Source organism: Chrysemys picta, chromosome 3 (assembly GCF_011386835.1).
Source record: "Chrysemys picta bellii isolate R12L10 chromosome 3, ASM1138683v2, whole genome shotgun sequence".
NCBI classification, from domain to species: domain Eukaryota; kingdom Metazoa; phylum Chordata; order Testudines; family Emydidae; genus Chrysemys; species Chrysemys picta.
Window position 1 is genome coordinate 11782135 of NC_088793.1, and position 25690 is coordinate 11807824.

A 25690-nucleotide genomic window follows, 5' to 3' on the forward strand; every position below is an offset into this window, starting at 1 on the left:
CTATCCATGATGACTCCAAGATCTTTCTTGTGTGGTAACAGCTAATTTAGATCCCATCCTTTTGTATATGTTGTTGGGATTATGTTTTCCGATGTGCATTACTTTGCACTTATCAACATTGAATTTCATCTGCCATTTTGTTGTCTGGTCACCCAGTTTTGTTAGATCTCTTTGTAACTCTTCACAGTCAGCTTTGGACTCACCTATCTTGAGTAATATTTTATCATCAAGAAATTTGCCACCTCACTGGTCATCCCCTTTTCCAGATCATTTATGAATATCTTGAATAGCACAGGTTCCAGCACAGATCCTTGGGGGACCCCAATATTTATCTCTCTCCATTGAGAAAACTGACTGTGTATTCCTACCCTTTGTTTCCTGTCTTTTAACCAGTTACTGATCCATGAGAGGACCTTCCCTCTTATCCCATGACTGCCTACTTTGCTTAAGAGTCTTTGGTGAGGGACCTTGTTAAAGGCTTTCTGAAAGTTCAAGAACACTATATTGACTGGATCTTCCTTGTTCACGTGCTTGTTGACCCCCTCAAAGAATTGTAATAGATTTGTAAGGCATTATTTCCCTTTACAAAAGTCATGTTGACTCTTCTTCAACAAATCGTGTTCATCTCTGTGTCTGATTAATTTGTTCTTTCTTAGTTTCAACCAGTTTGCTTGGTCCTGAAGTTAAGTTTGCCTGCCTGTAGTTGCTAGGATTACCTCTAGGACCTTTTAAAAAATATATGTGTTACATTAGCTACCCTCCAACCATCTGGTACAGAGGCTGATTTAAGCGATGGGTTACATACCACAGTTAGTAGTGCTGCAATTCCATATTTGACTATCACACTTATCCTTAGTTTCGCCACCTGTCAGAATAATGGGACTTACGTTCCTCCCACCCAGGGGTGCTGTGAGGAGTCTTTGCAGGATGGCTACTGGGGATAAGGACTGTGCAAATCACTGATTTTTGGTTTCGAAGCCAAACCAAAAAAATCAAAGCTCATGTGTGTAAGTGTCCACCAGCCCAGGTCCTACAATCACACCCTGTTGTCAAACGGGTTGACATTTTTCAAAAAATTCAAAACTTTGACTTTTTTTCATGAAAAACTTTAAAAAGTTGTAAATTATTTGCAGCATTTTTTGACCAGCTCTGCCATCTTTGAAAGGAAAGGGCCCATTTTCATATGAGGTGCATGGGACTTCTGCTGGTGCCTAGGGCCAAATCTGACCCCTCACGAAATGTGCCCTGCCCTGAAGAGCTCACAGTCTCACAGGCAGGCCCAGGGAAGCCATGCCGTGGGTAGGAAGGAGGGTTTAGTGCATAAGGCATTAGACTGGGACTCAGCAGACATGGGGTCAGCTCCTGGCTCAGACACAAGCTTCCTGTGTGACCCTGGGCAAGTCACTTTATCTACACTGTGCCTCAGTTCCCCATCTACAAAATGGGATGATACTAATTCATGAATGACTGTGATGTACTGAGATAATAGGAACTTAAGAATGGCCACACTGGGTCAAACCAAAGGCCCATCTAGCCCAGTATCCTGTCCTCCAACAGTGGCCAGTGCCAGGTACTTCAAAAGGAATGAACAGAACAGGTAATCATCAAGTGATTCATCCCCTGTTGCCCAGTCTATGGTGATCAGGGTCATATAAGATCATAGGTAGGGCCCTCAACAATACTGAGAAAGGAATAATAAAGCTAAGAATTAACATTTTATTCTTTCTCTTCAAGAGTGGGCTGACCCTCTGTGATCCTTTGGGCTCTGTCTGCTTTGCATATTATCTGCTTGATGGTTTCCAGATCATAGACTTTAAGGCCAGAAAGGATCGCCAGATCACCTCGTATGACCACCTAGGCTTAGCACGAACGTATTCACCCTGGATTCCCAATTAGGCAGATGATTCCACATGGCGAGGTGACTCTGCAAACAGAAAGGCCCTGCAAATAAATAAATAAAGCAGCCCCAAGCACCACTGCTGGGAGTGCAGTGATGAGCTCATCTCATCAGGAATTCAGAATATGCTAAGGAGATTCCAACAGCTCTGTAAATAAAGACACAAACCTCCATCTAAGATCTGGAAGGTTGAGGGCAAATCACTGTTTTAATTCTCCTGGTTTGGGTTTATGCCCTTGTTCAATGCAAACTACTGTATCGCTGTCATTATTATTACTAGTTTTGGTTTGATGCGAAACCAAAAAGTTTTGAATTTTTTGGAGACCAAAAAAGTCGGGGGGAAATTGTTGGGGTGTCGAATGAAATATTTTGTTTAGTGTTCAAGTGTTGTTGCCTTTTAAAAAAATTGAAGTAAATTTTGAAACAAAAAGTCATTTCCAGTCGAACAGCCCAAATGTTTTGTTTTGAAAACGTCAAAACAAAACCTTTGTACTTGTTTGGAATTTTCTGTTTGTTTGGGAATTTGACACAAGTTCTCAAAATGTTTCGGTCGACATGAACCTGGAGGTTTGGAGAAAAAAGTTTCATCCAAAGACACTCACCCAGGCCCACGCTAGGGGTGATGCAGTCACTTGCTGGAGGATTCTCTGCACCTTGATGTCTTTAAACCACGATTTGAGGACTTCAATAGCTCAGACATAGGTTAGGGGGTTGTTACAGGAGTGGGTGGGTGAGATTCTGTGGCCTGCGTTGTGCAGAAGGTCAGACTAGATGATTATAATGGTCCCTTCTGACCTTAAAGTCTATGATTCTATGATGTGTGCTGATAATCCAGTAGAGGGCGCCCTTCCCTTTGTCTGATTCAAATGTCTAATAAACCAAGATCTTGACCACTTATTTTAACTGAACGTCCCATGATAGTTTGGTATTTTGTGTCCAGGCCAAATTTTCAGATGGGTCAGCATATTCTGCCTTCTTAAATATTCCCCTGAAGTTTCAATCTTCTTTACTTTGTCTCTACCACTTAATTCAAGCTAGCATCCCTAGTCAGCAAAGCATATATGTGCATGCTTAACTTTAAGCAAATGCTTAAGTGCTTTTCTAAACTGTGGCCCTACATTGTTGAATGGGAGTGTTGCATGCTGTTAAATGGCTGTCACGTTCCGCCCCAGAGGTAGCTGCATTGTAGCAGTAGCTGGTGAGCGGAGCAATTCTTGTGAGCAGACACCGTGGTTTGTAAAGAGCTGTGGCATGAAAGAAGCACACGGACTGTGGAGATGATGTAAATGATCGTTATTAAGTTGACCAAGGAGTATTCTAAAGCAGACAGATATTCAAACACAGGCTGTGCCAAAGATGCTATTCCTCCGTGTTCCCACCAGGTGTCTCTCCCTCCTCACAAATCCCAGGCTGAGTAGCTACCCCTGGAAACAAAGCCAGTCCTAGAGGCAGCGTGTGGAGTGCAGTGTACCCTGGCAAAGGGCGTTCCATCCTTACTTTCTCTGAACGGCTTGCAGCTCCAGTTTGCTGAGTTTACACCGCAAGAGATTCCCCAGCTGCGATTGCTGTGCCCCACCTGGCATCTGCAAATCAAGCCGTTTTCTTTCTGCCTTCAGTGTACACCATCGGCCCTGAGAACAGTCCTGCAGTGTTGTGGGGGATGCATAAGGTTGATCTCCCAAAGCTGCGCTAGCCCTGCAGCGCAGAGAGGGTTAAAAACATACTTTTGCTGTTAACCTAAGCAGTGACTCACAGACACAGAGGAAGCACCGGGCAAGAAAACAGCCACCGTAAGGGGTTCACATTTAAGGAGAATCATAGCGTTAAAAAACATTGCAGATGTTCTATTCAGGGGGGCGCTCTGGGGCCCAGCACTGGGAGCCATGTGGACGGTGATCACTGCTGTGCTGGGTGTGTGCCGCATGGAAGGGGTGAAGTGGGGGCGAGGCCGGGGGCAGACCGGGTTTGAGCACCCAGGGGAAAGCGGGGAAGACGGCGCCTATGGTCTCAGCTCCATCATATACTGGTCTGGAGGGATGTTGTACCCAAGGCAGGCCCTTTCAACATTTTCTAAGAAGGTCTCTGTATCATCGCCTACCATGTATGTGGGGAATTTCTTGGAATGGGGAGCAGTACCTGGAGAAGGATTGTTAGGGTTACCTGGTGGACCCAGCTTAGCCCTTTCCAGCTCTAAGTGCTTCAGCTCTAACTCCACTTCCAAATGCTTCACCTGCATTTCTGCTTCCGCCGCCCAGCACTTCGCCTCCGCTTCTGAGAACTTCGTCTCTGCTTCCAAGCGCTTCGTCTCCGCTTCCACCTCCAAGTGCTTTGCCTCTAGGAAGAAATTCCTTTCTCCCTCAGTTAGAACTCGGCCTGAGTTAAGGCTATCCCTCCATTCTGGCACCGGGATCTCGGTTGCAGGAGGGCTGACCCTTCTCTCCTGGAAGTCCCTACTCCCCCATCCCCTGCATCTCCATCATGGAGCAGGATGTCTGGCCTTGATCTGAGTCTGTCTTCTCCATGGTGTGCTGCTTTGGGATTTTGGTGCTCAACCTCAACCTCATGCACAGGTTGCCCTACTCTAGCCTAACTATTTCATTGCCATGAAGATAGAAAAGAAAAAAATAAATAAACAGCTTGTTGGACTCCCTGGCTTGGCAAGGCTGAACGCTTTGTGTGACCGGTCGTCCCGTCCCCCCCCCCCCCCCCCAGCCCAGGCAGCAAAAAAAAGAAAAGAACGAGGGGAAAAAAAACCTCCCTGGGTTTCAAGGAGCCAAAAGGAAAAATGTGTCCTTAAAAAATCCTGATGTCTGTGCTTCTGGTTCAAAATGATCCCACCTCTCTGCCACCATGTCAAGGCCGATTCCCTACGCTGGCACTTCGAGTGCAGAAGCTGGGGGCCCGCAAGGATTCTAAAAATGAATACTGGCCACTCCAGGCTGGTATTAAACACCCAAGGTTACAGCTGACCTTGGCTTGGTAAACGCTGCCTCCACCCAAGTGAAAAACTGCCTCTTGCAAATCCTGGAAAAACTTGCTTGGGAAGTTTTCCCTGAGGTCCCTCGCCTTTTCCACCCCTCCCTCAGGGAAGCCGAGAATCAAAAGGGAAACCCAGCTGTTGCCACCAACTAATTGAAAAACCTATGCACAGACCTTTAAAGACACAAAAAGGTAACTTTTATTAAAGAAAAGGAAACACATCTGGAAAATCAGGCTATTGCTAGATGTTACAAAGCAACTGAAAAGCGATTAAACACCAGGAATGGCTCCCTGGAGCCCAGCTTAACGTTACAAAAGAAAATAAAAATGCCTGAGCTTAGCACAGAGGAAATCCACAAGCCAAAATAAAGACATAAACCTGATCGCATCTATCTAAACATTCCCTGTCCCAATGAATCCTTCTAGAGACGGAAGATGATTTTTCATACCTGGTCCAAACTTTACACAGCATTCCTGTTGCCCCTGTCTTTTCAGCCAAGAGAGAACAACAGAGAGACAAAGGGAAAGCTTTTTTCCCATTTTAAAAAGTTCTAGCCTTCCCATTGGCTCTTTTGTCAGGTGCCCTCTCCCTTTCCTTTACCTGGGGGAGACTTTTTTTTAACCCTTTACAAGTAAAGCAAGCAGAGAACAGACACCAACAGGGACTTTATCGCTAACTGGCTGGGTGGGTGTCCATAAAAGGGAGTTACTTGTGCCTAGCACAACGGGGTTCTGGTCCGTGACTGGGGCTCCTAAGGTATTTCAGCAATACACATAATAAATCATGAAAAAAAGCTAGCACGTGAAGCCTTGATTCAGAAGTTCAATGTGAGGACGGTCAGGAGACGTGAGATCCTGGAGCTGATTCTCTGTTTTAATTTGGACAAGGTAATCATTGTGCAAGGAAAACAGCTGCAAAGAATGACCAGTGTCCAACATAACAATTGCGGTCCATCAGTACCGTCCCTGCTATTCGTTTAGTCCCCTAGGTGGCGCTGGTTTGCCTTCCATGAGCTACTGCCATGGCAGTGGCCCAAATGACCTATGCAATACAGGACGTCTCTGAGCTTGATCTACTGTTTCTGAAGCTACTGAACACAGACTAAAAATAAATTCTTGCCCCTCTAAGGGGTTAAGCCCTTCTCTCCCCCCCTCTCCCCCCGCAGTTCTCACAGGCCAAACTGAGGCAGGGACGTGGTAAAAATAAAAGCCAGAATCTAATATTCAGAGTCGTCCTATTTTGTTTTATAGTCTCAGAGTTCAGACCCAAACAAAGGAAGCTGCAGTAGAAAGGAAGGATGATCCAGTGGTTAGGACACTAGCCTAGGACTTGGGGCATGTGCCCTGGCTTTGCCACAGGCTTCCTGTGTGACCTTGGGCAAGTCATTTAGGACCAGATCCTCAAAGGTAGTTAGGTACCTAACTCCCACTGGTTTCAGTGGGATCTGGGTCTTAGTCTCCCTGTGCCTCAGTCATTGTGAACACAAGCTAAATAGGAGTCAACAGTGTAACGCTGTTGCGAAAAAAGCAAACATCATTCTGGGATGTATTAGCAGGAGTGTTGTAAACAAGACACGAGAAGTCATTCTTCCGCTTTACTCCGCGCTGATTAGGCCTCAACTGGAGTATTGTGTCCAGTTCTGCATGCCACATTTCAGGAAAGAGGTGAACAAATTGGAGAAAGTCGAGAGAAGAGCAACAAAAACGATTAAAGATCTAGAAAACGTGACCTATGAGGGAAGATTGAAAAAATTGGGTTTGTTTAGTCTGGAGAAGAGGAGACTGGGGGGAGGGGGACATGTGAACAGTTTTCAAGTACATAAAAGGTTCTTACAAGGAGGAGCAAGGAAAATTGTTCTTCTTACCCTCTGAGGACAGGACAAGAAGCAATGGGCTTAAATTGCAGTAAGTGAGGTGTAGGTTGGACATTAGGAAAAACTTCCTAACTGTCAGGGTGGTTAAGCCCTGGAATAAATTGCCTAGGGAGGCTGTGGAATCTCCATCATAGGAGATTTTTAAGAGCAGGTTGGACAAACACCTGTCAGGGATGGTCTAGATAATACTTAGTCCTGCCATGAGTGCAGGGGACTGGACTAGATGACCTCTCGAAGTCCCTTCCAGCCCTATGCTTCTATACAGCACACAGAGACATCTAGTGGCTGGATATTGTACTACACATAAATATACCTGGCAGAGCTGCTCATCATGACGCGTTCATTGCACACATTTTGCGTATTATTGAACAGAAACATGTGACTCGTTTGTGCTGAAACAAACAGGAGTCAAATGTTGTAGCTAGACATAGGAAGGTGCTGGATAATGTTATGATCAATAAGAACATTTCTAGAGCTGGATGAATGCAATAAAAAGGAGTTGTGAGTGTCCTTCGGACTATACTACACCATCAATTTCCTGCATTGGTATTTGCCGCCTTTTTATTTCCTTTACATAAACGCTTGTGTGAACTGATTGTTTGCTCCCTGAGGGGTTCGTGGAAAATGAGCATGTCACAAGCACTCATCTGACTGCATAGCACCCCAGTTTCCACACTGGGCAACCCAAACTAGGTGAAGGCGGAGAAGCTCCCATTGGCTAATGGTGTGCGATTGGACTTTGGAAATGACAGTCGGATCAGCTTGAAATCTCTAGGTGGGTTTGAGCGTTGGGGGTCACCCACCCAGGGAACATAAACAATGTCATGTGCCATAGGCCAGGCCTAGCCTAGAAGCGCTCTACCGATGTCACTCTACTGATATGCTGTACTCGCAACATACTGCTTGTATGGATGCAGCTACAACAGCAATTTGTCTATTGGTGTAAACACCAAGCACCTGGTCCTGCTCATACTAAGACTGGCGATAGCCAGGGCCGGCTCCAGGGTTTTGGCCGCCCCAAGCAGCCAAAAAAAAAAAAAAAAAAGTCGCGATCGCGATCTGCGGCGGCAATTCGGCGGGAGGTCCTTTGCTCCCAGCGGGAGTGAGGGACCGTCCGCCGAATTGCCGCCGAATACCTGGACGTGCCGCCCCTCTCCGGAGCGGCCGCCCCAAGCACCTGCTTGCCAGGCTGGTGCCTGGAGCCGGCCCGGGCGATAGCAGAGCATGCGGGCGATAGTCCAGTGTTTGGCTCTATTTCATACAATTCACACTCAAGTCCTTCCACCCCACCCCATCCCTGGTCCCAGTGCTTAAAGAAATTCCCTCTGCTCAATGCTGGGCCATCAACAGATTCGATGGAATTTCAGACTTTCACCTTGGGAAAAGGTGCCCACTAAATGCCCCCGGTGGCAGGGCTCGGGCTGTCAGCTTAAATATATCAATAAAACATTGATACCTATCTATACTGTGGCTAGGGAAACTATAGTTCAGCATTTCACTTTCATCGCAGAAAAATGGGATTGTTCTGGTTTTTTTATTGGAGAATTTTGGAGTTTTTATCACGGAAAATTAGGATCCCTGGTCATGACGCTCCCTGTTGGCCTGGAAACCCAGGAGTCTATGACTTCCAACCTGCAGCAAGAGTTTTCTCTGGCAGAGAGCCCGTTCCCCATCCTCCTGCAACTAGACTCACCCCTGCCTAGTGACCTTTGACTTGGAGGATCTCAGCGGCATTAATGCTTCCTGAGGCGCCCTGGTGAATCTGAAAGACGACCTGAAACTGCAGAAGGTTTTGTAACTGAATCTTTGGGGGCACATTAGACCAAATTCTGCCCTGGTTGACTTGGACACAAAGTCCCCTAAAGTCAACAGCATCTGTGCTTTCTTACACCAGAGCAGAATTTGGCCCACAAGGGTTCATAGGCTAGCATCAGAGGCTCAGCACAGCTCCATGGATGGCCATGTACATATCGACAAAACTCTGTTGTAGTCTATGACACTATGTTGATTGACACCAGCACAGGGTCTATAGATACGTCCCTATGCCGGTCTATATCTTCTTCACCAAGTTGCATTCAATCATTGTGCCCTTCACGTTGCACGCTAGGTGGTCCTCAGCCCCACCGCATGGCCGCTTCCCCCTGATAACTCAGGGGTCTTAAAGGTCAGCTTCAGGTCAGCAGCTGAGCATGTATCAACCAGCCTAGACACGCTCCACTCCAGGAGTAGCTATGTTTAAGGGTAGTTACTCTCTGATCTTCAATAACCTGGCAGTGGCATGTAAACACTGGGCTTGAAGTGATAGTGTCGTCAGTGCATAGTTCATGACCCCCCTTTAGCATGCCCACGATATCAGATCCTAAGAAGAACCCGCAAGGTGGAGCCGCGGACAAAGCTTTCCAGAGTTACCTATTGATCTGTGGCACTGATCTGTCGCCTTGGAGGTTAAAACCGGGTAGTCAGGACAGTCTGAAATAATTTAAAATACCCTGGGTGCGTTCATCCGTGCACCCGCACGTGCCTGGGACAAGAGATTCCAATTGCACATTTTATACACACAGATGAAAAATAACTCCCTTAAAAAGAACAGGACAGCGGCAAAGCCGAGTGCTTCAAGACAGTCTTCAATTGCATGATCACACCTGATCCCAGATGTTCCCTCGGCTGACCCCTGTCCTGGTGGGTGCTCAGTGAATGAGGCAGTTGTTCAAAATTTGTTTTCCTGGTGGCTCAGGGAGTAGAACGCTGCTTCCTTCGCTGCCCGGCGCCTCGGGGCCCTGGTCCCAAGCCCATTTGAGTCAATGGGAAGCTGCCCAGGACTACATTGAGCTTTGGAATAAGCTCTGAAGAAGGCAGGGCTCTGTTCACCTTTGTCCTCCCGCCCTCTCTCTGCGGGCTGCCTGTCACTGGTCCCTCAGTCTGTCCTGTCAGCCCTTGATCTAAGACTGCAAGCTCCTCACAGAACGATGTCCCACATTACGCTCACCTGCAGAGTGAGGTGCACACCAGCGGCACCACACCATCTAAGAAAATAACAAGCTGTCTCCTAGTCCCAATCCCGGTTCCCCGGACGTGAGTGAAGGAAACAAAAACCACGCTGGGTGCTATTTGAATGCTCAGGACACCGAACCGTTATTGTGTGCTGCCCGCCGCACAGTCTCTCTTTGATGCAATAACTCCAGGCCTGATTCTCAGCACTGCTGACCATCCATTGGCGCAGTGAGGAGCAACAGGTGACAAATGCTACAGTCTTAGCTGCACCTGGTGGTGATTAGGCACGAGAGAGGCCGTGTGGTTAGTGGATAAAGCGTTTGAGTGGGACTCAGGTAACCTGGGCCCTCTTCCAAACTCTGCTTTATGCCCTAGGACAAGTCACTTTGCCTCCTGTTACACAGCAGGTACTATATCTGACCAGTGTCTAGCTCACTAGGGCGCTAATTTTGCTTAGGACATTTAAGTGCTACTGCAATACTGTCGAGAACACAAGGCTCCTGGGTGGAGGCTAATGGCCTGAGGATTCTCCTGTCCCGTCCGCTGGTGTGATCCCATCTCTGGAATCCCTCCTAGTTTACACAACGTGAGTGCAGAATCAGGCCCTAGACGGGGCGTTCGACTCTCCTGGTGCTTTGGTTCGAAAGCTGGTTAGCTTTCACCTGGGAAGAGACTGGAAAATGAATGTAGAAGAAATCCGAGGGATCTTCCCCTAGCCAATGTGCAAGGTGAAGGTCATGGGATGGAGCCATCTGTGCATGGCGTTACCGAAGAATTCTCCCATCCGATCCCTCCCTCCTCCCCCTCCTGCTCTTGGAACACTCCTGTGCGTCTCTGACACAAAACAAGCTGACTCCATCCAAAATATTTTTTTTAAAGTTCCCCAGAGCTCAAGGTAACAGCGGAGAGCAGCTGTGCTGGGTTCCCGTCTCCGCCCTCCCCTCCCCTCTGGCGAGAATGTTCTGTACCCGGCCAGCAGTAATGCCAGGAGGGATACAACCTGCGTCAGACAGCCCCAGCTGAGGGGCCTTGACTTCTGCAGGGGAGTGAGAAGGACAGGCAGGGGCTGTGCGTTAAAATTAATATACGAGTCTCAAACAACAACACTCAGTCACAAAACGCTCTGACCTGATTCTCCACTTGCTAACTACAGTGCTGCTGTAACTCATAGGAACCTAGCAATTGCTGTTCTGGTTTGGGTCTGGCATGTTGTCTCCAGAAGTAACTTGCACCAGCTGCTTCAGAGAAAGGTTCCAGACTCCCTCTAATGGGAAGTTCTGGAATAAATGCTCCTGGGAATGTTTCTTCCTGACCACCATTAGTTAGAGGTTGGAGCACGCCTTGGAGTATGAGGGTTTATATCCCTTCCAAAGCTCTGGCCTATTATTTTTAATCCTTACTATTATCACTCTGGATATTCTTATTCATGGGTGCTGACTCTGTGGGTGCTCCAGGGCTGGAGTACCCACGGGGAAAAATTGGTAATTGGTGGGTGCTCTGCACCCACCAGCAGCTCCCCACCCCGTCCCCCTGTCCCAGCTCAGCTCCAGTCTGCCTCTGCCTCTGCCTCCTCCCCTGAGTGGGCCACATCCCCGCTTTCCCCCCTACCGCCCAGCGCTTGCCGCTGCGAAACAGCTGTTTTGCGGTGGCAAGCACTGGGAGGGAGAGGAGAGGAGAGGAGGGGGAACGTGGCGCGCTCCAGGAAGAGGCAGGGTCGGGGCGGGGATTTGGGGAAGGAGTTCAATAGGGGCAGGGAGGGGGCGGAGTTGGGGTGGGGACTTTGGGGAAAGGGTTAGAATGGGGGCGGGGCAGGGGCGGAGTTGGGGCCCGGTTGGGGGCGAGCACCCACCGGCGCCAGGAAAAGTTGGCACCTATGTTCTTATTATCCATATAAAGGTCCAGTCTTTTTTTTAAACCCTCTAAGATCCCGATTCCCATGATATCCTGTGGCGATGAGTTCCATTGGCTAATAGTGCAGGGTGTGAAAAAGTATTTCCTTTTACTTACTCCCACAGGAATTTCATTGACCTGAACTGGTTCTGATTTACAATGGAGTACAGGAGAGTAGGACCAGGCCTGTCCTTTCCATTGTCAGTCCATGAATGTAACACAGAGTTGTTCTCTCCTGCATTGTAAGATAATGAAAAGAAAACACAAATATTTCTGCCTGAAGGCCCATTCCTCTGAACTGCTGAGAGCTCTCTGAGATGCAGAGCCCTCCACTGCTATTAAAGTAATCTGGGGCCTTGCCTTAAAGGGTCACAACCGCACAGAAATCCCAGGGAGGTACTCCTAAAATGGCTGCCATTCGAGGAGGCTGCCTGCCTGGACCATATGCTCCCCACTGCAGTCTCTGGGAGCTGTAGGTGCTCAACACTTCTGAAAACTCATGCCCAAGATGTCCCAGGTTGGGAACTCCAAAACAGGGGCCCCTTTCTGAAAATTTGGCTGCAGTGTGACTTGGCTTAGGTGACATGGGGAACTAGTGTTAGAAGCAGCCAAGGGTCTCAAAGGGTTGTTTCTCAAAGGAGCAGAACTCCACTTTAACCGGTGTACACCATCCACGGGATGGTCACCGTTCACGCCTTTCACTGTCTGCAGCCCAAATGCCTGGAGCGCGTCTACACTGGTACTTCCACCAGCAGAGCTGCACAGAACCATGCTGGGAGAACGTGTGTCTTTGGCTCCCTCTACTGGCTGGTCCCAGCAGATTAACTCTGCTGCAACGGCCAAGTCGGGGATTTAGGTCTTTGGCTCAAGTGCCGTAAAGATTCATGCTTTCGCCGCAGAGAGTTCCAGGTTCAACCCCTATTGTTGGTCAAGTGGAGTAGGCGATATTAGCAGTGGTGGGAAATTCATCAGAAAAAAGGCTAGTGTAGCTGCAGCCAAGTGGCTGTAATCTGAAGATGAGGAGCGGTGTCCACATCACAAATTAGATGCCACCGCCCTTTAGCACTGAATCCATCCATTCTCCTCTTCTTGACCACACATATTGGAGTGCATCTATTCCCATCACATCCTTGGGAGGCAAGGAAGTTCTTCCTACCCCATTGTAGGGATAGGAAACGGAGGCACAGAGAGATGAAGAGACTTGCCCCGGGTCACAAAGAGAGTCTGTGGCAAAAGCAAAGGACCAAATCTATATTTCCAGACTCCCAAGCCAGGATAGCCACAATACCCATCTTTTCCTTCCACGGCACCCCCTACTTTGCACAGCTCCCACGGTCCTCACACTTCTTGTCCACGACACAGACTATCACGGCCAGACAGCTTGTGTCTGCCAGCATGTGACCGAACACTGGGTTTGGCCAGTTATCAGCTGCCCCACCTGCACGTGACTGTTACATGCCACTCGTTCCATCTTTTGTGGGTTCTCCCATTTGCATAGGGATGATCCCATGTCCTGAAAGCCATTAAAGGAGTCCCAAATAAATCTCCTGCATTGACAGGCCCTGGAGGCAGCCTCGTCTAGTGAACAGGGTTTAATTTGTTATTTATACTGATCTTGGGCAAGTCGCTTCATCACTTTGTGTCTCGTAGGGACAACAGTAATGTTGGCTCAGAGGGATATTGGAAGAAGTCAAGGGAAAGGCAAGGGGAGGATGTAACTACTGTTCTTTCAGTGAAAAATGAAGCAAGGCAAAGGAGCGGAGATGGAAATCTTGATTTGGGGGATTTCTTTTTCATTTGTTTTCCAACAGCAAAATGGAAAGAAAATACTTTGGTTTGTTGGACGGATCCCAGACATTTCATTTTGAGTCATCCAGCTGCATTGTCCTCTTGGAGTGCTTTGCCTCATGGAGCCATGGGAAGACAAAGTGACTTGCCCATTGCCACATAGCAAAGTCAGTAGCAAAGCAGAGACTTGAAACCAGGTCTTCCACATCTTCCAGGGCTAGTGCCCAAACCACTGGCCCATCCTTCTGCTCTTCCACTTTGTCTTCAAAGCAAAGGAAAAAATATGACTCCTGACTCCCTGGCCATCTCCCCACCCCATCTATTGGACCATGGTGTCCCACACTTAACTTATGTCTTTGAAAAATAAACGGAGCATGATATAACAAGAAAAGATATTAACATATAGAGCAGCAATTCCTAGATTGTGCTCTCCAGAGGAGCTTGGGACTTGTCTGTGGAGAGCTGGCTGGTCAGATGATACTGGCTCGTCCCTTTTCTTTCCAGCTGTAAAGCTAAAAATACATCCGTTCTTTCCCAAAGTTCCGGCTCCGCATACATAAGGATGATCGCATTTTCAAAATAAAAACCTGGGACTTTTGTGGCAACATTTTTTAGGGATTCAAAATAGTCCGCAAATGGAAAAAGGACCCTTTTACTTGTGCTTGCTGGTCTCAGTACTGCCAGCTCTTGATTTTACAGCCCTGCTGGCCGATTGCTCGGGGCAGAGGATTTTTTCCAGTAACATAACATCTGAATGAGTTTTCTCGTCGATCAAATGTCATTAACGTTCACTTTGAGCAAAAGAACAGCTTTGCTCCTGTCTGCTGTGAGCTGTGTCTGAACAGTTCCTAGCACAGCTGACTCCTGGCCCAGGAGTGGGGCTTCTAGGGTCTATGCTAATACAAATAATACACTCACATGATTTTTTCTTTTCGCTCTGAATGCAGTTCTGCAGGACACATGCAACGTCTGCTTGATGAGGCAATATGTCCCGAACAGACAGATTGCTTTCGCTTTGTTTTGTTTTTTGATTGATGCAATGAAAAAAACAGGACGTTTCAGATGTCCTGAGAAGTTCCTGGGACATCACAGGAAAAAACAACACACTGTCCAGGTGAAGATAGGCCATATGATCACTTATATGTGCCACATAGCCAATCCCAAGCTTTCAAAAGGCTCCCTCCTCTCCCCCCACCCAAAATTATGATTGTCTCTAAAAATTAGGATATTTTAAAAGGAAATATTTGGGGGTTCTGTTTATTTTCCTTCTGTGATTTATGCATTGAGAATTCATGTCTCCTCCACAACCATGGAGGAGTAAAAACTTTTATTTCGTGATGAAATCTGAGACTTTTGAGCAATCACATCAGTCCAGGAGTTGGGGCTTCAATGACAGCACCCCTAAACTGTGAGATGAAATCATGAGAGTCGGCAGCCAAGCACCTGCTGAGGTTGCCACTGGCATGTTAGTTAATTGTAAATGGGAGAGGGTACCGTCCATTTGTGAATGCAAACAGAGGTGGGGTCACAAGACCATGTCTCCACAAAGATTCTGATTCATAGAATCATAGAAGATGAGGGTTGGAAGAGACCTCAGGAGGTCATCTAGTCCAATCCCCTGCTCAAAGCAGGACCAACACCAACTAAATCATCCCAGCCAGGGATTTGTCAAGTCGGGCCTTAAAAATCTCTAAGGATGGAGATTCCACCACCTCCCTAGGTAACCCATTCCAGTGCTTCACCACCTCCTAGTGAAATAGTGTTTCCTAATATCCAACCTAGACCTCCCCCACTGCAACTTGAGACCATTACTCCTTGTTCTGTCATACCCCTGTTCATCTCAAAGAGCAGACTATTTGACCTCTTAAAGCCTCTTAAATTCCTATGATGGGTAGCACCTTACTCTACAAGTGGGCCCAATGGAACCATTTCCGTAGTAAGGTACCATTTAACTCACCCGTTCCCTGTCCTTTCCCAACTGTACCTTGCAGTGACCAGTAGCTCTGGCCCTACTGACCTCGGGTGCCTCTGATGGGGACCCTGTTTGGACCTCGTTTTCAACTGAGTTTGGCTCCAGAGGGTTAAAGAAGCTCTTGGCTCCCATTATATCCTTGCAGACTAATTTACATTACAGTCCACAGTCAGTCACAGGAAGAGCACTGAACGCTGGAGTAACTGAACAAAATTATACTGGCAAAAATTCAGAGGGGCTGCCAAGGAACAGGCTGGGGGTATCTGAGTCAGAGAAGGGGAAGTCAGATGAAAGCAGGCTCTATGCTAAGGATGGGTTATCTAGTTTGGATCCATTATCCTTACCCTTGCGTTCCCTGTGATCCTCTGTCCATTTTTAGATCTGGGACCTTTTATTAGATTCTCACGTATTTAAGGTTGTTTTATATTTACCCCAAACACCACGAGGAAAACGATGGCAGGGAATGTACAGCCCTGCCAGAACCCGGAGGCGCATGAAATGATAACGACGACGTTTAGCCCTGACGTAGCACTTCAGATCAATGAGCCTCACGAAACCCCTGTGCAGTAGCTGAGTAGCTTTCCCATCATTTTACAGATGAATCCACCGGGACTTGCCAAAGGCTACAGAGAGCCGGGGCTACCGCTGGGCTTAACAGCCCGGCCCCTGGCTCCCAGTACTGTGCTTAGACCGCTAGGTATCATTGCCTCCTCGTCCAACTCGTTCCCCTGGCATTTCAAGCCTGGTTGCTCAGGTGAGGATGCCATTGAAATCATCGCACCCAGCCGGTTTGTCAAAGGGGCTTAAAGATGCAGCTAGGGGCTTGGAAAAATGGCTGAGCGGGTTAGGCACCCAACTTCCAGTGAAATCAGTGGGATTTAGGTGCTTTTGAAAATCCTACTAGGCATTTCCCCCTGGAAATCTGGCACAGAGTAGGAAGGGGAGGAATACTGGCAGGGTTAGAATCATAGAATATCAGGGTTGGAAGGGACCTCAGGAGGTTCTAGTCCAACCCCCTGCTCAAAGCAGAACCAATCCCCAGACAGGTTTTTGTCCCGGATCCCTAAATGGCCCCTTTAAGGAATGAACTCACAACCCTGGGTTTAGCAGGCCAATGCTCAAACCACTGAGCTATCCCTCCCCCCTAGGCTGGTGGAGGTCATTAAAAAGTGCCCTTTTCCTTTGGTAAATCCTCACCTGCTGTGACCATGGCACTAATAGAGTATGGCTCATTGCCTACCTAATGGCTCTGCAGCTCATTTAGTGCAATATAATTACACTTGCCGGTGGCCTCCACTATCTGCAACCTAACGGGGGGGATCTGTATTCCCAGCAGCACCACGAGGCTAGAAATACTGGATATCGATGGCAAAGGGAGTAACAGTAGCCTAGAGTTAAGGTTGCCTGATGCTTCCCATTCTAAGACCTTGGCTTCAGTTGCTTTGCCGGCCGTGACCATTTTGGGCTCTTCCATGTCGGGTGTGTGCCTCGGGCTGAAATTTTCTGGGAAATTTTCCATTAAAATGGTTCAGCCATTTCCAGCCTGCGGGTGAAGGAAAAACACATTGTTCTTCACAGGTTAAAAAAAAAAAAAAAAAAACCTGCCATTGTTTCATTGAGGAGCTCTAGTCCCGCCGTGTTTTGGAGCCGGGCCTTGAAATTTTGGCTGTGGGGTCGCTTGGGTGCCAGGGATGTGCCTTTTGTTGTTCACCGATCGGGTGTTCCTCATTTTCTGGGAACCCAAGCTGAGCCCCTGAGGTCGGATTTGCAGAAGGACTGAGCGCTCTCAGCTGTAGCTGACGTCAATGGGAGTGTGATTAAGTGCAGTATAATTAGGCTTGGCAGAATTTGATTTTTTTATATAATTTCAATGGCTAATCTGTGTTTATTTTTAAGCATTTTGTTTCTATTTTTATTTAAATGTTCACAGTTGCGGGACATTAGGGCCCAGACCATAATAATTTAATGCTAGTAAATGTTGCGATTCAAAACGTTAAAGCTTTATAAACCATTAAAATCCAAAATGTCGACCGCCCACGTCAAAACGTACAAATTAAATATCCTTCAATCAAACGCGAATAAGTTCTCAACCAGCATTTTTCTTACTTTATCTCTCTGCAATTTTCAATGATTGCCGACAGAAATATGTTTTTGTCGGTCTGTGTGTGAACTGTGAAATTGACATTCAGCAACATTTACCGATAAAAAACTAGACTTCCAAGTGTATGTATAATGCTAGGCAGTTTGAAAAATCAGCTCCTTCGCTGACCAGACGGGGCCCCAAACTTGGGAGACACTTGACAATTTTGGCTTTAAACTCGGTGCCTCAGTTCCCTGTCCGTAAAATGGAGATAATAAAACCAACTCACCTCACCTCACAGTGCTGTTGTGAAGATAAAGTCACTAATATCTGTAAAGAATTGAAATACTGCCATAAAAGCACCATCAAAAAGCTGATGAGGAAATGAATAATTAGTCAGCGCAGGGTTTGAATGGTGTGCAGTGTATAATGTATGGGCCACATCTAGAATATCAGGGTTGAAAGGGACCTCAGGAGGTCATCTAGTCCAACCCCCTGCTTAAAGCAGGACCAATCTGCAGACAGATTTTTGCCCCAGATCCCTAAATAGTGCCCTCAAGGATTGAATTCACAACCCTGGGTTTAAGCAGGCCAATGTGCAAACCACTGAGCTATCCCTCCCCCAAATGCTGGTGATAAAGAGGAATATTGAACAGATGCTCATTCATGGAATGAGGCAAGGGCCCTGTGGAAAAAATAGGATTTGCTCATGTAATTAAAGACTGTATCGTAATGCATACACACAAGGGGGTTGGGTTAAGGTGGCATAGACCATCTTAATGCTGCTCTTTCTTAACTTTGGGGGTGCTTGATTTTGCAACCTTTGTTTTCTTTTAACATAATTCTTCTCGCAAAATAGTATTTATCCTGAGAGGCACCATGGCTCTATGATTGCTAAGGTCCCAGTCAGGAATCAGGCCCTTTGTGCTAGACAGTGACCAAACAAAGAACCACAACGCAGTCCCTGCCCCTGAGAGCTCACAATCTATTTTGACACTATGATACCGGTGAATAAACAGACTAAGGGGGAGGGTGGGTATCAGGAAAAGGAAGCAGCAGTCCTGCCAGCCCCAAAGTTTTCAACAGTCCTAAATGAGGCTCCAAAAAACCATGAGCCTTGTAAAAATCATGAGATTTATTTTTAAAATAATACATTTTGGGATCTTTATACTTGCCGTCTAGTGTTTGAGCCTTCAGGGTCCATATTTTCAGGGTCTTCTCTGCAAGATCTGGAAACTTATTTCTTCTTGAGGTTTTTGTGTGATGATCACATGACTCCAGAAGCCATGCAGAAAAACACCAAATAGTGCGAGAGTCAATAAAATGGTGAGAGTTGGCACTACTGTACCAGTGGCAATAGCAGGTGTGTTTGCATATGTTCGTGATCAAAATGTGCTCAGTCGTCACCATTGTTCATGTACCCTGAGGCATTTCTACAGCTGGATGGAAACTGGATTTTTTTGGTCTGGTGGGAAATGCCGGAAGTTTGGGGGGGGGGGGGGGGGACAGACTTCCAGAACAGACCGATTGGACAAAAAAAACCAGAAAACAAAAACCAACCCCAGCTTTCCCTCAAAATGAAATTAAACACAAACAAACCCCAAACCCAACACTTTTGTTTCCAGTCATTTGAAACATTTCATTGCAATAAAATGGGAATGTTTCATGCAGTTTTTGACTTTTACAAATGGTGTATTGTAAAAGGTAAAAGTTGTAATAGGGAGTTGTTTCAAAATGGAAAATCAAAATGATTTTTTCCATTTCCCTCCCCCCCTCCCCATGGACTTTCATCAAAATCAACATGCTTATGAAGTGTTTTTGTTTCAATGAGTTGGAATTTTCCATTGGAAAAACGTTCTGTGTGAAAATGTCTGTAATTTGTACATATACAGTAGTAATCTATCCCCTATTTATACTGCAGGCTGGTATTTGTGCAATGAGTGATCTGATGTATCCATGCACCCACAGAAGTTAAATCACAATCATAACACAAGAACTAGGAGTCAACAAATGAAATTAATAGGCAGCAGGTTTAAAACACACAACGCACAGTCAACCTGTGGAACTCCTTGCCAGAGGATGTTGTGAAGGCCAAGACTATAACAGGGTTCAAAAAAGAACTAGATAAATTCATCGAGGATAGGTCCATCAATGGCTATTAGCCAGGATGGGCGGGAATGGTTTCCCTAGCCTCTGTTTGCCAGAAGCTAAGAAAGGGCGACAGGGGATGGATCACTTGATGATTACGTGTTCTGTTCATTTCCTCTGGGGCACCTGGCATTGGCCACTGTCAGAAGACAGGATACCGGGCTAGATGGACCTTTGGACTGACCCTGTATGGCTGCTCTTATGTTCTATGTGTGTCTCACTTGTAGGAGAAACTTAACTTACTGAGTCCAATTTTTTGGGGATAAGGGAATTTAATTTCTGTGCGTGATTAAACCCCACTCCCATTGTCACAGACTGATATCACTGGGGTGCCATTTTCTGCCAAACCTGTTCATTTCTCAATCCTATCAAAGTCACTTTCCAGATGTCATAATAGCATGACAGCAAGTAAAACAAACTGTGAACTGATGTATGAACCTCCTTCTAGTATCAGGAAGCAGTGGGGGTTTTTCTTTAATTTGATGCAGCTGCCATATGTCATACCACATGCCTAGTGCATATAAACATATGATATAGTTGCATCCATGGAGATCCCTTCTGGCATCAGTTGTTTCATCCATTAGGTGTTCGCTAATTCCAGCATCCAGTCAAAGCAGCTCTGTTCTAAGACAGAATTCAAACAGTGATTCTGAGCGCGAAAATCTTACGACGCCATTATTTAAATGCTAATATTATAGTGGTATCTTTACTTGCAGTATATTATTCAGCCATTAGATGTCCCTGGATGTTGTACAGACAGTTCTAGATAGCATATATCCCATGGTAAACAGCAGAGACAATGCTGTAACTCAAGCTGTGTAGAAGCCTGTTGATTTGTGTCTGTATTATGTAGTTAGTTTCTTTAACAAAGACATCCCATTAAAGACTCTGATTCCATGTATGATGACAAGGTGTCAGAAGTAGAGCGGGGAAAAACATTTTCAGCAAATTAACTGTTAGCCGAAAAATGAAGTTTCAGCCAACTATTCACAAATTCATTTCATGTTCGCTGAACAGTTTCAATCAAACTGAAACTTTTTCACTTTTTCAGAGTTGCCAGCGAACTGAAAAATCTATTATTTTCCCAGCTCTCATCAGAAGACAACCTGAAAGAAACTGATTGGCCCTGACTGCACATGAAATGCCTCCATGCTGCTCCCTAGTGTTTCAACTCGAACTGGTTAGAAAACATTTTACCCTTGTGGAAATTTTTGACAAAATGGTTTTCTCAAAATTTCCATGGAAACGTTTGACTTTTTGGAAACAGCAAAAACAAAACTAAAAACCCCACAAAATATTTCAGACAAGAACTGAAGTAGTTTGATTTGGAAATCCCACTGCAGTGCCTTATGCTCCCATTCTCCCCTATAGGCCTGACTACATGTCCCATGATGCACCATAGTCTCCTTATTGATGAGAGGAGGTGGTACATGACAGGAGTCATAGGCCATGGTGCATAATGGGAGATGCAGGCCCGCTGAGGAGCTCTGTCCATAGACACTAACACTATTCCCATGAGGCACTATTTCAGAATCAAAGCATTGCTGTTTTTAGCCTAAATTTGGGGTTTTCAGTCAAAAAAACTGAAAATTCTCCAGTCCTTCAGTTTTTAATGAAAAATCAGAATGTGTGGTAGAAAGCAGACCCTTCCAGTGAAAAAAATTGTTTAGTGGAAACCCCCATTTTCTGCCCAAAACAGTGTTGACAGAAAAAAAATTCAGCCAGTCCTAATTTCAGCTTTGACAGACATACGAAGTGGCCTGAGTGGAAGCAGCCATCCAGGGAGAGTATAGACGAGCCCGCCAAACTCAGCACATGCCGTGCCGCGACTTGGACTGAAACAGAAGGACAATCAGACCCCTGATCCCTTTCCTGCTCTCTGGCCCCCATCTCTGCCCCCCTCCCCCAACATGCCTTGAAATGTAATTCATTTGAAAGACTCTCATTATTTTTTTGGAGGGGGGGTGTTGGGGGTGGAGGATATCAGTATGCTCATAAATCTGGATGACGTGCATATCACTTTAATTGATGTCAAACTTTCAGCCTGACGTGCTTTATAAACCCCAGGGGGCTTTGATCTCCTTGTCTTTGCCTATAAATGCGAGGATTTACAAAAACATTCCAAAACCAGCACCAAAATGTGTCTTTCACTGAGGTCCTTTGCTGCCACAGATAAGGGTAATAAGTGTGGAAACCCCGGGTATTGAGAAAGTAGGCTTTGCAGTAACTTAGTCTGGGGTGAAGTGGCTGCAGGATATTAGATGCTAATGCTCCGCCTGTCAGTATTTCCCAATATTGTTTACATCCCAGAGATGTGGATAAAGGTAGCTGTCACTTCTGGCACCGCCGTACCCCCGTGGAGATTACAGCGAACTGTGGCTGACATTGGCCAAGTTTGCTTTGACTGACAGCCTGTCATGGCATGGTTACTGTCAGGGGCTCATGAGAGGGGGAGGGCCGGGAGGTATTTTTAGCTGAGGTGTCCACACGGCCCTCTGGCCTTCACAAAAGGCAGCTCGCTCGGGACTTGATCCTACAAACACACGCACTTAGGCCATGGGCGAAGAATGTCTAGTAGTTAGAGCTCTGGCTATGGACTCAGGAGTCAGGGGATGTGTCGTTCCTTGCGCTGTATGACCTCAGGCAAGTCACTTAGGCCCGAATCCTCAAAGGTATGTCAAATCAGTGAAAGTTAGGAGCCAAAATACCTTTGAGGATCTCTCTGTGCCTCAATTTTCCATCTGTACAATGGGAATAACAACACTTCCCGACCTTCCAGGGGTGTTGTGAGGGTAAATACATCGAGGGCTGTGAGATGCTCGGCAGCTCTGGTAATGGGAGCTGTATAAGCACTGAGACAGAGCTATCCTGCAGTACAGAATGAGCCCTATGCCCTCAATGGCACTACTCATGCGAGTAAAGTGAAGCACATGAGTCGGATTTGCAGGCTCAGGGCCTCAGGCTTGTGCCCGTCGGGAAGCGGAAAGGCTACATTTCAAAAGAGCGCCAGCGAGGGGGAACCTGTGGAGCTGCCTAGGAGATTTGGACACCACCGTCCCATTAATTTCTAGGGGGAACTGGGCATCCAAATCCCTATAGGGAACTTGGAAAATTTCAGCCGTAGGGAGTGCTTTGAAGCCATCTCTGGGTGGCTAGGATTCCGGCAGCTTTGGTAGCAAGCCTTGTACCTAGCAGCTTCCATCTGAGGATCAAACCCCTTTCTTACAAACCCCCCATGGGGCAGGTACATCACATTGCCCCTATTTTGCACAGGGGGAAACTGAGGCCCGGTGAGATTAAAGGACTTGCCCACGGTTTCTCAGGAACTCTAAAGCACAGCTAGGAATCGGACCCAGGCCTCCCAACCTCCAGGCTGGTGCTTAGCCATCAGACGTCACTTGTGCATCTTTACAAGAAAAATGTAAAACAGTCCAATTACACAGTCTGAGCAGGGGGACAGGGCCTCCTCCAAAGCCCGGTCAATGGGAGTTTCTTGGAAGTTGGACTGGGCCCATAGCGGGGGAGCTGGGCTGTGACATCCCCGTCTTCACTGCGTTTGTCCGAGATCTTTTCCCTTTCTAGCTCTGTAGGTGTCACTCGCAGTGCCTCAGGACTTTGGGAAAGGTCCCAAACTTCTAGGGCCCTCTGCACCAAGCCCCAAGCTGTTTGAGGCCAGCCCTTTTCTGCAAGAGAAACAACAGCTAGATGCTGTGCTCAGGGAGATCCAACAGAAAAATGGGATTAAAAAAAGGAATGGGACATTTATATGGCTAATGAGGCTGTCCAGAGTTACCATCATCAATGATAAACAATTTGGAAGGGCTCCTGAATTGCATGCTTCAGGGCATAAGCCAGTCTCTAACCATCAGAGATCAGGAGGAGACCTAACACGTGGGGGCAGATTATCCCACATCTGCTAGCTGTGGGGTTCTTATAATTTCCTCTGACGTATCTGGTGCTGCCCACTGTCAGAGGTGGGCCGTTGTCTAGAGGGCCCTTGGGACTGGCCCAGCTTGGCAATGCCTATGTCATAAGAACATAAGAATGGCCATTCTGGGTTAGACCAAAGGTCCATCTAGCCCAGTATCCTGTCTGTCGACAGTGGCCAATGCCAGGTGCCCCAGAGGGAGTGAACCTAATGATCAAGTGATCTCTCTCCTGCCATCCATCTCCACCCTCTGACAAACAGAGGCTAGGGACACCATTCCTTACCCATCCTGGCTAATAGCCATTAATTGTCTTAACCTCCATGAATATATCCAGTTCTCTTTTAAACACTGTTATAGTCCCTAGCCTTCACAACCTCCTCAGGCAAGGAGTTCCACAGGTTGACTGTGCACTATGTGAAGAAGAACTTCCTTTTATTTGTTTTAAACCTGCAGCCCATTAATTTCATTTGGTGGCCCCTAGTTCTGATATTATGGGAACAAGTAAAGAACTTTTCCTTATTCACTTTCTCCACACCACTCATGATTTTATAGACCTCTATCATATCCCCCCTTAGTCTCCTCTTTTCCAGGCTGAAAAGTCCTAGCCTCTTTAATTTCTCCTCATATGTCCTAAGGTTGGCATTCCGGAACGCTGGAAGGTTTCACGATTTTCAGTTTTGCTTCGACTGGCAGAGTTCTGTACATCCCCAAACTGAGCATTGAACAAGCTCGAAGATCCCTACCCAGAAACTCAGCACAAGCACTCTTGAGTGGTGCACTGGGGAAGGGACGGGCGAGCATATGGTCCTTTATGAGCCGTGATAATACTCTCACGATGGCGGGCTTCAAATCGTTTTGTAATTTGCTCGGGTAAACCAGGCGCCCATCAGAGGCGTGAGGCTGGTAACCCTGGAGAATGAAGGCTTCCGCTTATCTCCGACAGCCTGGACAGCGGCCGTGCAAGCTCCCAGCGCCACCCTGCCAGGGTTCGGGCTCCTTGCTTGACCTCTGCTGAGACTGCCATCAAAGATGCCAACTGGACAGGGAATGGGTCGCGTTTGTGAGGTCGGCAGTTCTCCAGTAAGACCACTCAACTCATTCCATTGATTTTAAAGCAGAAGGGACCAGGATGGGTATCTAGTCTGATCTCCAATCGTTTCACATATGGTCCTTGCATAGTTCCTGGAACGCAGTGGCTCTAGTTTATCCCACTACCCAGCAAGACTATATCTCATTTTCTGTACACGCTGCCCCAGCTTCCTTGATTATTAATTTCATGGGAAGTTTTTTCTTCCCAGATCCTCCAGAAAGGAAAACAGGGTTTTTTTCCCGAGTTGAAATAGCAGGTGAGACTAAATAATCGGATAGATATTTATGCTCCTTTACCCTTTGGGTTTTAGATTTTCCCTTGGCTGGCCAATAGATCCAAGGGATGAGCACTCAGATAGTCACTGCCTCAAACTAGGGTTACCATATCTCATAAATAAAAAAAGAGGACCCTCCACGGGCCCTGGCCCCGCCCATTTCCCCACCTCTAGCCCCGCCCCAACTCTGCCCCTTCCCCACCCTAACTCCGCCCCCTCTTCCCTCCCACTCCCAGCCAGGGGGAAAGGGCTGCCCCAGTGCTACCGGCTTCAGGGTTTGCCGGGCAGCCCCCAGACCCTGCGCCCCCAGCCGGCACTTCCCCAGCGCAGCTGGAGCCCAGGAGGGGAAGCGCCCAGCCGGGGGTGCAGGGTCTGGAGGCTGCCCGGCAAACCGTGAAGCCGGTAGCGCTCGGGCTTTGGGCAGCCCCTATGCCTCCGGACCCTGCGCCCCCAGCCGGGCACTTCCCCTCCCGGGCTCCGGCGGTGCAGGGTCTGGAGGCACGGGGCTGCCCGAAGCCGGTAGCACTCGGGCAGCCCGGCTCTTAAACAGAGCCGAAGAGTCGGGGAGGAGCAGAGCCGCCATTTTCCTGGACATGTTCGGCTTTTTGGCAATTCCCCCCGGATGGGGGTTTGACTGCCGAAAAGCCGGACATGTCCGGGAAAAAGAGGACGTATGGTAACCCTACTCAAACAGCCTCACGGGTAGAGGCAAAGATGGAAGAAACCTCTGGATGCAACCATGGACAGATCCGCTAGTAATCGGCACAGTCCAGGATAT